The sequence below is a fragment of the Bubalus kerabau genome, chromosome X (assembly GCF_029407905.1).
Source record: "Bubalus kerabau isolate K-KA32 ecotype Philippines breed swamp buffalo chromosome X, PCC_UOA_SB_1v2, whole genome shotgun sequence".
Taxonomy (NCBI): domain Eukaryota; kingdom Metazoa; phylum Chordata; class Mammalia; order Artiodactyla; family Bovidae; genus Bubalus; species Bubalus kerabau.
Window position 1 is genome coordinate 125,505,860 of NC_073647.1, and position 12,316 is coordinate 125,518,175.

The 12,316-nt window shown below is 39.0% G+C and overlaps 1 pseudogene; it reads left to right on the forward strand.

Annotated features, from left to right (window-relative positions):
- Nucleotides 1-11,485, forward strand: part of LOC129640171 (40S ribosomal protein SA-like) — a 54,551-nt pseudogene extending 43,066 nt beyond the window's left edge.
- The last annotated feature ends 831 nt before the right edge of the window (nt 11,486-12,316 follow it).

Genomic DNA, 12,316 nt, shown 5'->3' on the forward strand with positions numbered 1-12,316 from the left:
TCCTTAGCAAGTGATTTTGGTTATCAAGTTCTCTGGTTCCAAGATTGCTGCTATATCCCTAACATCAAGTCTTGTTAAGGATAGAGGATATCCAGAAGACTTACCTAATTTATGCTTCACCTTGTTGTTCACTTCTGGGTACAGGGACACTAGGAAATTTAGTTTCGGTCTTGGCATATTGAAATCTAGAATGAAATGTGCTGTTAGTAAAGAATGAGAGAATAGACATTGGGGAGACAACCAGTTGTCTTGGATATACACATACATGGGAAAATTACTCTCATACACAACTTTTTATGGTGTATATCATTACAGACTTTCTGAATGAAATTTTGCAAATTATATTAAAATATTTAAAATCTTTATATATCTTTGACGGCGCTTTTTTACTTTAAGGAAGTTGTTCTAATGAAACAGAGTAATTCTGTCTCACCAAGCAGACTTCAGAAGTTCACAGCTATGGTCATCTTGGTACGTAGATTGGAAACAATCCAAATATCAAGAAAACCAATCAAAGTTGTAGGTTCTGGATATCAACTAATTACTTTTTGAATGGGGTATGGGATACAGTTGTGCTCTTTAAGGTACTTCAAATTGTAGCTCCTAATCCCTTTATTTTAATTATAAGGTTTAAGTAATGTCAAAACTTGAGACTTTTTTCTTAAATTTTGGTATCCTATATGCTGCTGAGCTTTCCCAAAGTAACCAGTTTTTTTCGTTCTCACTTGTCCAACACTCTATAGTTTGCTGCCTATTAAATATTGTATACTGATCTGATTTGTAATCAAAATTGTAGATAAGTAAGACATTATCATCTAGTTATATTTAGTTTCATCATTCAGAGTGTTCAGGATTTGGTCAATGAAGAATATGATATTTAGCTGATTCATCTTGCAAAAACCATTTGAAATTTCTTTCTTCCTACATAGGGTGGGAGATTACCAATTATAATCAATTTGTTTCTGTAGGGTCTTAATTTTCCTAAACATAACAAATATTTAGAAAGGTACAACTTTATTCTTCATAAAAAGATAATTTCTTAACAGAAAATGGATTTTATACACATTACATTCCCTTATCATTTAAATTAACCAATTAAATAAAATTTATTGATATCAGCAATCAATTCCTAAAAGATGATGCTGGCAAAGTGGTGCACTCAATATACCAGCAAATCTGGAAAACTCAGCAGTGGCCACAGGACTGGAAAAGGTCAGTTTTCATTCCAATTCAAAGAAAGGCAATGCCAAAGAATGTTCAAACTACTGCACAATTGTACTCATCTCAAACACTACCAAAGTAATGCTCAAAATTCTCCAAGCCAGGCTTCAACAGTACATGAACCATGAACTTCCAGATGTTCAAATTGGTTTTAGAAAAGGTAAAGGAACCAGAGATCAAATGGCCAACATCCACTGGATCATCGAAAAAGCAAGAGAGTTCCAGAAAAACATCTACTTTTGCTTTATTGACTATGCCAAATTCTTTGACTGTGTGGATCACAATAAACTGAGGAAAATTCTTCAAGAGATGGGAATACCAGACCATCTGACCTGCCTCCTGAGAAATCTGTATGCAGGTCAAGAAGCAACAGTTAGAACTGGACATGGAACAACAGACTTGTTCCAAATAGGAAAGGAGTACATCAAGGCTGTATATTGTCACCGTGCTTATTTAACTTATATGCAGAGTACATCATGAGAAATGCCAGGCTGGATGAAGCACAAGCTGGAATCAAGACATCTGGGAGAAATATCAATAACCTCAGATACGCAGATGACACCACACTCATGGCAGAAAGTGAAGAACTAAAGAGCCTCTTGATGAAAGTGAAAGAGGAGAGTGAAAAAGTTCGCTTAAAATTCAACATTCAGAAAACTAAAATCATGGCATCTAGTCCCATCACTTCATGGCAAATAGATGGGGAAACAATGGAAACAGTTATAGAATTAATTTTCTTGGGCTCCAAAATCACTGCAGATGGTGACTAGGGCTGTGAAATTAGAAGACACTTGCTTCTTGGAAGAAAAGCTATGATCAACCTAGACAGCATATAAAAAGCAGAGACATTACTTTGCCAACAAAAGTCCGTCTAGTCAAGCCTATGGTTTTTCCAGTAGTCATGTATGGATGTGGACTATAAAGTTGAGACTTTAGACTATAAATTTGAGAGTTGGACTATAAAGAAAGCTGAGTGCTAAAGAATTGATGTTTTTGAACTGCGGTGTTGGAGAAGACTCTTGAGAGTCTCTTGGCCTGTAAGGAGATCTAACCAGTCAATCCTAAAGGAGATCAGTCCTGGATATTCATTGGAAGGACTGATGCTAAAGCTGAAACTCCAATACTTTGGCCACCTGATGTGAAGAACTGACTCATTAGAAAAGACCCTGATCGTGTAAAAGATTGAAGGCAAGAGGCGAAGGGGATGACAGAAGATGAGATGGTTGGATGGCATCTCTGACTCGATGGACATGAGTTTGAGTAGGCTCCAGGAGTTGGTGATGGACAAGGAAGCCTGGCGTGCTGCAGTCCATGGTGTCACAAAGAGTTGGACATGACTGAGCGACTAGACTGAACTGAACCGAACTGATTGATATCAGCTTTCACTTACATTATAATGTTCTTGTTTTTAAACTTCATACTAAACTTTCCTTTTATGATTATAACTAAAGAGTTATGCATTCACAGACTAGACTTGTTTCAAATAATTACAGTAGTATTTCCTCTGTTATGTATATATTGTCAAAACTTAGATCATGAGAATCCTTTTTAAAATGAGCTCATTTGTCCTTGTGCTAGCCAAGCCATCTCTGAAATCCTCCTCACTTTTGGGCAGCCATACTATGTTCCAGGCCACAGGATCAGCTTTTATTCAAGAAGTCTAGTTCATTTTTACAAAGGAAAAGAAAAGGCATTTTTCTGGGCACTGGGGACTGTGTACTAGGTTTTCCACATGAGTATGTCTGGTAGATAGTATGCAATTAATGCTGGGTCAAATTCTAGCTAAAACCAGAAAAGAAACTACTTTTAAAAAGGCCACGAATACACAATATTTCTAGTTTGTTATTAGTTCTTTATTTTGTGAAGTTTATTTTATCAATGACATACTTAGATTATTAATCCTTTCCTAAAGTTTCAAATATGCTCTCTCCTTTTAAAAATAATTCTTAGATCTCATTGACTTCCATTTTAGAGTCATTCATTATTTTCACTATTGCTTACAGAATGAGAAAGAAATGTTCTCTAATGTGTCTATTCTTTTCAGTTATCATATTGATAAGTAGTGGAATAAAATATGTAGAAAGAAACATTCGCTTCATTTTCACATTGTACAAATGAAGTTCTAGTTACTCCAGGATTGAAGTAATTATTTTTAAAGTAAAATGTCAATATGTGCACTGTTTTAATTAAGTTTATATTTATGTATGCATATGCGATGGACCTTGCAAAAGCGTGGCCGAGAGGAGCTACCCCACATCCGAGGTTGGGGTGGTAGCCAAGAGGAGCTACCCCACGCCCAAGGTCAGGGGCAGCGGCCGAGAGGAGCAACCCCATGTCCAAGGAGCGGTGGCTACACGGGCGCAGGAGGGCCAAGAGGAGCTACTCCACGTTCAAGGTCAGGAAGGGCAGCCGTACAAAATACCTTTCATCCAAGGTAAGGAGCAGTGGCCGTGCTTTGCTGGAGCAGCCGTGAAGAGATACCCAACATCCAAGGTAAGAGAAACCCAAGTAAGACGGTAGGTGTTGCGAGAGGGCATCAGAGGGCAGACACACTGATACCATAATCACAGAAAACTAGTCAGTCTAATCACACAGACCACAGCCTTATCTAACTCAATGAAACTAAGCCATGCCTTGTGGGGCCACCCAAGACAGGCGGGTCATGGTGGAGAGGTCTGACAGAATGTGGTCCACTGGAGAAGAAATGGCAAACCACTTCAGTATTATTGCCTTGAGAACCCCATGAACAGTATGAAAAGGCAAAATGATAGGATACTGAAAGCAGAACTCCCCAAGTCAGTAGGTGCCCAATATGCTACTGGAGATCAGTAGAGAAATAACTCCAGAAAGAATGAAGGGATGGAGCCAAAGCAAAAACAATACCCAGTTGTGGATGTGACTGGTGATAGAAGCAAGGTCCAATGCTGTAAAGAGCAATATTGCATAGGAACCTGGAATGTTAGGTCCATGAATCAAGGCAAATTGCAAGTGGTCAAACAAGAGATGGCAAGAGCGAACGTCAACATTCTAGGAATCAGGAAACTAAAATGGACTGGAATGGGTGAATTTAACTCAGGTGACCATTATATCTACTACTGTGGGCAGGAATCCCTCAGAAGAAATGGAGTAGCCATCATGGTCAAAGAGTCCAAAATGCAGTACTTGGATGCAATCTCAAAAACGACAGAATGATCTCTGTTCATTTCCAAGGAAAACCATTCAATATCACAGTAATCCAAGTCTATGTCCCAACCAGTAACACTGAAGAAGCTGAGGTTGAACAGTTTTATTAAGACCTACAAGACCTTTTAGAACTAGCACCCAAAAAAGATGTCCTTTTCATTATAGCAAACTGGAATGCAAAAGTAGGAAGTCAAGAAACACCTGGGCTAACAGGCAAATTTGGCCTTGGAATACAGAATGAAGCAGGGCAAAGGCTAATAGAGTTTTGCCAAGAGAATGCACTAGTCATAGCAAACACCCTCTTCCAACAACACAAGAGAAGACTGTACACATGGACATCACCAGATGGTCAACACTGAAATCAGATTGATTATATTCTTTGCAGCCAAAGATGGACAAGCTCTATACAGTCAGCAAAAACAAGACCAGGAGCTGACTGTGGCTCAGATCATTAACTCCTTATTGCTAAATTTAGACTTAAATTGAAAAAAGTGGGGAAAACCACCAGACCATTCAGGTATGACCTAAATCAAATCCCTTATGATTATACAGTGGAAGTGAGAAGTAGATTTAAGGGACTAGATCTGATAGATAGAGTGCCTGATGAACTATGGACGGAGGTTCGTGACATTCTACTGGAGACAGGGATCAAGACCATCCCCATGGAAAACAAATACAAAAAAGCAAAATGGCTGTCTGGGGAGGCCTTACAAATAGCTGTGAAAAGAAGAGAAGTGAAAAGCAAATGAGAAAAGGAAAGATATAAGCATCTGAATGCAGAGTTCCAAAGAATAGCAAGGAGAGATAAGAAAGCCTTCCTCAGCAATCAATGCAAAGAAATAGAGGAAAATAACAGAGTGGGAAAGACTAGAGATCTCTTCAAGAAAATTAGAGATACGAAGGGAACATTTCATGCAAAGATGGGCTTAATAAGGACAGAAATGGTATGGACCTAACAGAAGCAGAAGATATTAAGAAGAGGCGGCAAGAATACACAGAAGAACTGTACAAAAAAGATCTTCATGACCCAGATAATCATGATGGTGTGATCACTGACCTAGAGCCAGACATCCTGGAATGTGAAGTCAAATGGGCCTTAGAAATCACTACGAACAAAGCTAGTGGAGGTGATGGAATTCCAGTGGAGCTATTTCAAGTCCTGAAAGATGATGCTGTGAAAGGGCTGCACTCAATATGCCAGCAAATTTGGAAAACTCAGCAGTGTCCAGAGGACTGGAAAAGGTCAGTTTTTATTCCAATCCCAAAGAAAGGCAATGCCAAAGAATGCTCAAACTACCGCACAATTGCACTCATCTCACACACTAGTAAAGTAATGCTCAAAATTCTCCAAGCCAGGCTTCAGCAATAAGTGAATGGTGAACTTCCAGATGTTCAAGCTGGTTTTAGAAAAGGCAGAGGAACCAGAGATCAAATGGCCAACATCCTCTGGATCATGGAAAAAGGAAGAGAGTTCCAGGAAAACATCTATTTCTGCTTTATTGACTATGCCAAAGCCTTTGACTGTGTGGATCACAATAAACTGTGGAAAATTCTGAAAGAGATGGGCATACCAGACCACCTGACCAGCCTCTTGAGAAACCTATATGCAGGTCAGGAAGCAACAGTTAGAACTGGACATGGAACAACAGACTGATACCAGATAGGAAAAGGAATACGTCAAGGCTGTATATTGTCACCCTGCTTATTTAACTTCTATGCAGAGTACATCATGAGAAATGCTGGGCTGGAAGAAGCACAAGCTGGAATCAAGATTGCTGGGAGAAGTATCAGATATGCAGATGACACCAACCTTATGGCAGAAAGTGAAGAGGAATTAAAAAGCCTCTTGATAAAAGTGAAAGTGGAGAGTGAAAAAGTTGGTTTAAAGCTCAACATTCAGAAAATGAAGATCATGGCATATGGTCCCATCACTTCATGGGAAATACATGGTGAAACAGTGGAAACTGTCAGACTTTACTTTTTTGGGCTCCAAAATCACTGCAGATGTTGATTGCAGCCATGAAATTAAAAGACGCTTACTCCTTGGAAGGAAAGTTATGACCAACCTAGATAGCATATTCAAAAGCAGAGACATTACTTTGCCAACAAAGGTCTGTCTAATGAAGGCTATGGTTTTTCCAGTAGTCATGTATGGATATGAGAGTTGGACTGTGAAGAAAGGTGAGCGCCGAAGAATTGATGCTTTTGAACTGTGGTGTTGGAGAAGACTCTTGAGAGTCCCTTGGACTGCAAGAAGACCCAACCCGTCAATTCTAAAAGAGATCAGTCCTGGGTGTTCTTTGGAAGGAATGATGCTCAAGCTGAAACTCCAGTACTTTGGCCACCTCATGCGAAGAGTTGACTCATTGGAAAAGACTCTGATGCTGGGAGGGATTGGGGGCAGGAGGAGAAGGGGACCACAGAGGATGAGATGGCTGGATGGCGTCACTGACTTGACGGACATGAGTTTGAGTGAACTCCGGGAGCTGATGATGGACACGGAGGCCTGGCGTACTGCAATTCACGGGGTCGCAAAGAGTTGGACACGACTGAGCGACTGAACTGAACTGATGTGTATATATATATATAATATATATATGTGTGTGTATATATATATGTGTGTGTGTATATATATATATATATAAATATACATATATTTGGGCTTTCCTGGTGGCTCAGTGGTAAAGAATCTGCCTGCCAATGCTGGAGACATGGGTCTTGCCTGGGAAATCCCATGGACAGAGGAACTTGGTGGACTACAATCTATGGGGTCATAAAGAATCAAACACAACTTAACAACAGCAAGACATATATGTATATGTATATATATATATATATTTATGCTTTAAGTAAAAGAAAAACTCATTCTATGAAGTTATTTTTAGCAAATATAATAATGAACACCATTTGGTGTGCTGTTATGAAGCATACCATTTGTTTTCTTGGAGATCTCAATAATCCTTGTGCAAATATGAAATGCAAATACTTAATTAGCTAATTTATTAACAATTCATCTGAAATATTTATTTACTATGTATTCTGTGTCAAACATTCTTCAAGTTCTAAGGATATGATAAAAAGTAAAATACTTATAATTCCCTCCTCTCCAAATTACAAAACAGTTGATAAAACATCCAGTTAAATAAATATTATAATGTAGCTTGATGAATGGTAGCATTCATCCTGAAGGTAGGAGAAACCAGAATTCTATGGGAACCAATGGTAATGGAACAAAACCTTTCTGTGTGATGGTCTTCTTGAGAATGCCGCATTTAGGTTAAGAACTGGAGAATGAATGAATAGGACTCAGTCAGACAGAAGGTGGAGATTGCATAGTGGAAGTGATAGCCTTTTGGAGTGATAGTTATTGATTTCTAGGAGTCAGACATCCAAAAGGCAAAAGTTAGTCATTGAAGGGACTTAGTGAATAATCATATTTCTATTTTTCAAAATACTATTTAAATTGGAAATTGGAACTGTAGAAAGACAGGACTGGGGCAACAGAGCAATTAGGAGGCTGTTTCAGAACTGCAGTAAAGGACGATAATGGCCTAGCACGGTGCTGGGCAAGTGATGATAGAAAGATGGAAAATAATCCATATCCAGTCTATCAAAGCCTATTGAATTTGACATTAAAATTTTTCCAGAATCTGATCACTGCACACCATCTGCCTTGCCACCATCCTGGTACAAGCCAACAACATATCTCATTTCAATTACTTCAATAACCTCTTAGCTAGAGTTGCCAGATTTAGCCAATCAAAATTTTATCTGGCAACACTGCTCCTAACTATTTCCCACCTTCTGCCTCTTCTCACATGTCAGTCTTTTCTCAACATGACAGTTAAGTGTACTGTTAGGCAAACACAACTCGATCTTGAAAAGTTCTAAACAGCCCACTGGTCACGATGTATTATGCTTATTTAGTTCAGTTTAGTCGCTCAGTTGTTTCTGACTGTTTGTGACCCCATGGACTGTAGCACACCAGGCCTCGCTGTCCAACACCACCTCCCAGAGTTTACTCAAACTCATGTTCTTTGAGTCAGTGATGCCATCCAACAATCTCATCCTCTGTCATATGCTTCTCCTCCCTCCTTCAATCTTTCTCAGCATCAGGGTCTTTTCAAATGAGTCCATCAACAGAAAATTGGATTAAAGATTTACTGAGCATGGCCCTGCCCATCAGAACAAGACCAATTTCCCCTTCAGTCAGTCTCTCCCATCAGGAAGCCTCTTATTCTCCTCCATCAGAGGGAAGACAGAATGAAAACCATAATCACAGAAAACTAACCAATCTGATCACCTGGACCACAGCCTTATCTAATTCAATGAAACTATGAGCCATGCCGTGTAGGGCCACCCAAGACAGACAGGTCATGGAGGAGAGTTCTGACAAAACGTGGTCCACTGGAGAAGGGAATGGCAAACCACTTCAGTATTCTTGCCTTGAGAATCCCATGAGCAGTATGAAAAGGCAAAAAGATAGGACACTAAAAGATGAACTCTCCAGGTCAGTAGGTACCCAATATGCTACTGGAGATCAGTGCAGAAATAATACCAGAAAGAATGAAGAGATGGAGCCAAAGCAAAAATAACATCCAATTCTGGATGTGACAGGTGATAGAAATAAAGTCCGATGCTGTAAAGAGCAATATTGCATAGGAACCTGGAATGTTAGGTCCATGAATCAAGGCAAATTGGAAGTGGTCTAACAGGAGATGGCAAGAGTGAACATAGACATTTTAGGAATCAGCGAACTAAAATGGACTGGAATGGGTGAATTTAACTCAGATGACCGTTATATCTACTACTGTGGGCAAGAATCCCTTAGAAGAAATGGAGCAAATAGTCAACAAAAGAGTCCAAGATTATGCTTCTTACATACTGCTGGGATAAATTTGTTAACATTTTATCTAAGATCTTTATGTTAGTAAGTGCTTTTGTGTCTAATTTCTTTTTGTTAGCCTGCTATGGTTGGATTTTGATGTTGAGGTTATATTTGCATCATTAAGTGAATTGTGGAGTAATTTTTTTTTCCTCTCTCTTCTCTGGAAATGTGTTTTTAAGATTATATTTATCTTCTCTTTGTAATTGACAGAATTTTCCTGAAAACCTTAGGCCTGGTATTTGTTATTTTACATTTTAAAATACTGGTTCAATGTATTTGTTAAAAGACAATGTTTTTGAGTCAATTATTAAAACTCAGTTTCTAGTAAATTGAATATTTTGTCTAAATATTCAAGGTTCTTATCATAAAGTTTTTCTTGTTCTCTCTAGGTAATCTGAGTATTATCTCTACTTATGTCTTTTCTCCTTTTTCTTCCCTCATATTGTTTATATGTACTGCTATTCTTCTTAAATTTGCCAACATTTGTGTGTTATCTTTTTAAAATAATCAACTTTTGTCTTGCTGATTCTCTTTATTTTTCATTTGTCTTGAATTGCAAAAATTTCCAGATCTTACATTTATTATCTCCTAACTTCTATATTTGGTTTATCCTATTGTTCATATACTATTCTGTTTATATTGATTTTGAAATTCTCATTTATCCCCCCGTTTTCAAAATTTCACATAACAGTTAAATCTAGATGTCCAATTGCTTCAGTGTGAATATTTTATAAGTACTGCTATGCAATTCCTATTGATTATTTTACCTTATGTATGAATTTCCTTGAATAATGAGCTGGTTGCCTAAGTAGGATCTCAACAGATGAAAAATGAGGGATTAAGAATAAGTAGGATATTAAGTATAATTATCAATTTTAACGCTGGGTTGGCGAAAAAGTTCATTTGGGTTTTCTCATACCATCATTTGGAAAAGCCTGAACACATTTTTTAGCCAACTCATTAGATTTGCTGTATTTCAATATTCATTCTATTTGAAGCTCAAATGGTCCTATGTTTGGCTAATGAGAATCCCTTCAAGTTGTCTCTTGTGTCTTTTCATGGTCTATGAGGAAGTCTAGGTACAGGATTTCAGAAGTGACAAGATGATCAGGCTCACCTTGAATATTTCTGATAACATATATTTTAAAAAACCCTGGTAATTTTTATAAGTGGAAAATAATATTTGGAAACTATATCTTGGTGGTAGATTTGCATTTTCTACTGGATTGTCACAGCTTTTAGGGCATTTCAGTGGAGATTTAAAAACACATGTATTTTGTTTATCTTACAAGGAGAAAAATAAATTCTACCTTTCCACACTATGCAAAGAGGAGTCCAAACGGTATCATCTTCAGTTTCTGTCAGAAAGGCGAGCATTCACAATGTTTGAAGCCCTTGCCTGGCGGTAGTGCACAAGAAGGAGGAGGCTGTACCTAAATTCCTTGCCACAGGAACCTACTCAGGTGGCACTAACCTTGACTTTCAAATGGAACATTATATCTACAAAAAGGAAAGTGGTAGCATCTACATCTTAAGTGTGAAAGACCCTGGGAGAAGTTTCTGCCAGCAGCTCATGCCATGGTTGCCACTGAAAATCCATCTGATATTGGCATCTTCTCCTTCAGGAATACTGGCCAGTGGGACGCACTGAAATCTGTAGCTGATACTCAGGCCACCTCTATTGCTGGCCACTTCAGTTCTGGAAACTTCACTAACCAGATCCAGGCAGCTTTCCAGGAGCCTCGACTTCTCGTGGTTACAGATCCCAGGACTGACCATCTGCCTCTCCCAGAGGCGTCTTAAGTTAACTTGTCTACTATTGTTCTGTGTAACACAGATTCTCCTCTAGGCTATGTAGACATTGCCGCCCCATTCAGCGACAAGGGAACATCTTCAGTTGGGGCTGACGCAGTGGCTGCTGGACCCGGAGATTCTGCGCATGCACAGCACGTTTCCCTGTGTGAACTCACAGGAGGTTGCGCCTAACCTCTACTTCCACAGAGATCCTGAGAAGATTGAAAACAAAGAGTGGGCCGCTGCTGGAAAGGCTGTGACTGAGGAGGAACTTGAAGGTGAATGGACCTATTGAGTTCCAGAGTTTACTGCTACTAAAGTCAAGGTTGCAGATTAGCCTGAGGGCAGGCAGCGCCTTCTGTGCCTATTCAGCATTTCCGTGCTGAATATGATAACTGACTGGTCTCAAGCTGTTCCCTACCAAGCTCTTAAACAAAAAATGGAAATATAAAGTTGACAGAAAAGAACATTTCTACAAAAGTAAGTAAATCTATACATTCTAACTTCATATTACTAATTTCCCACATTTAAATGGACATTATAGTAGAGGACCGCCCCCCTTGCCAGTCAGAATGGCTGCTATCCAAAAGTCTACAAGCAATAAATGCTGGAGAAGGTGTGGAGAAAAGGGAACCCTCTTACACTGTTGGTGGGAATGCAAACTAGTACAGCCACTATGGAGAACAGTGTGGAGATTCCTTAAAATACTGGAAATAAAACTGTCATATGACCCAGCAATCCCACTGCTGGGCATACACACTGAGGAAACCAGAATTGAAAGAGACACATGTACCCCAATGTTCATCGCATCACTGTTTATAATAGCCAGGACATGGAAGCAACCTAGATGTCCATCAGCAGACGAATGGATAAGAAAGCTGTGGTACATATACACAATGGAGTATTACTCAGCCATTAAAATGAATACATTTGAATCAGTTCTAATGAGGTGGATGAAACTGGAGCCTATTATACAGAGTGAAGTAAGCCAGAAAGAAAAACACCAATACAGTATACTAACGCATATATATGGAATTTAGAATGATGGTAATGATAACCCTGTATGCGAGACAGCAAAAGAGACACAGATGTATAGAGTAGTCTTTTGGACTCTGTGGGAGAGCGAGAGGGTGGGATGATTTGGGAGAATGGCATTGAAACACGTATACTATCATATGTGAAACGATCCAGGTTTGATGCATGATACAGGATGCTCGGGGCTGGTGCACT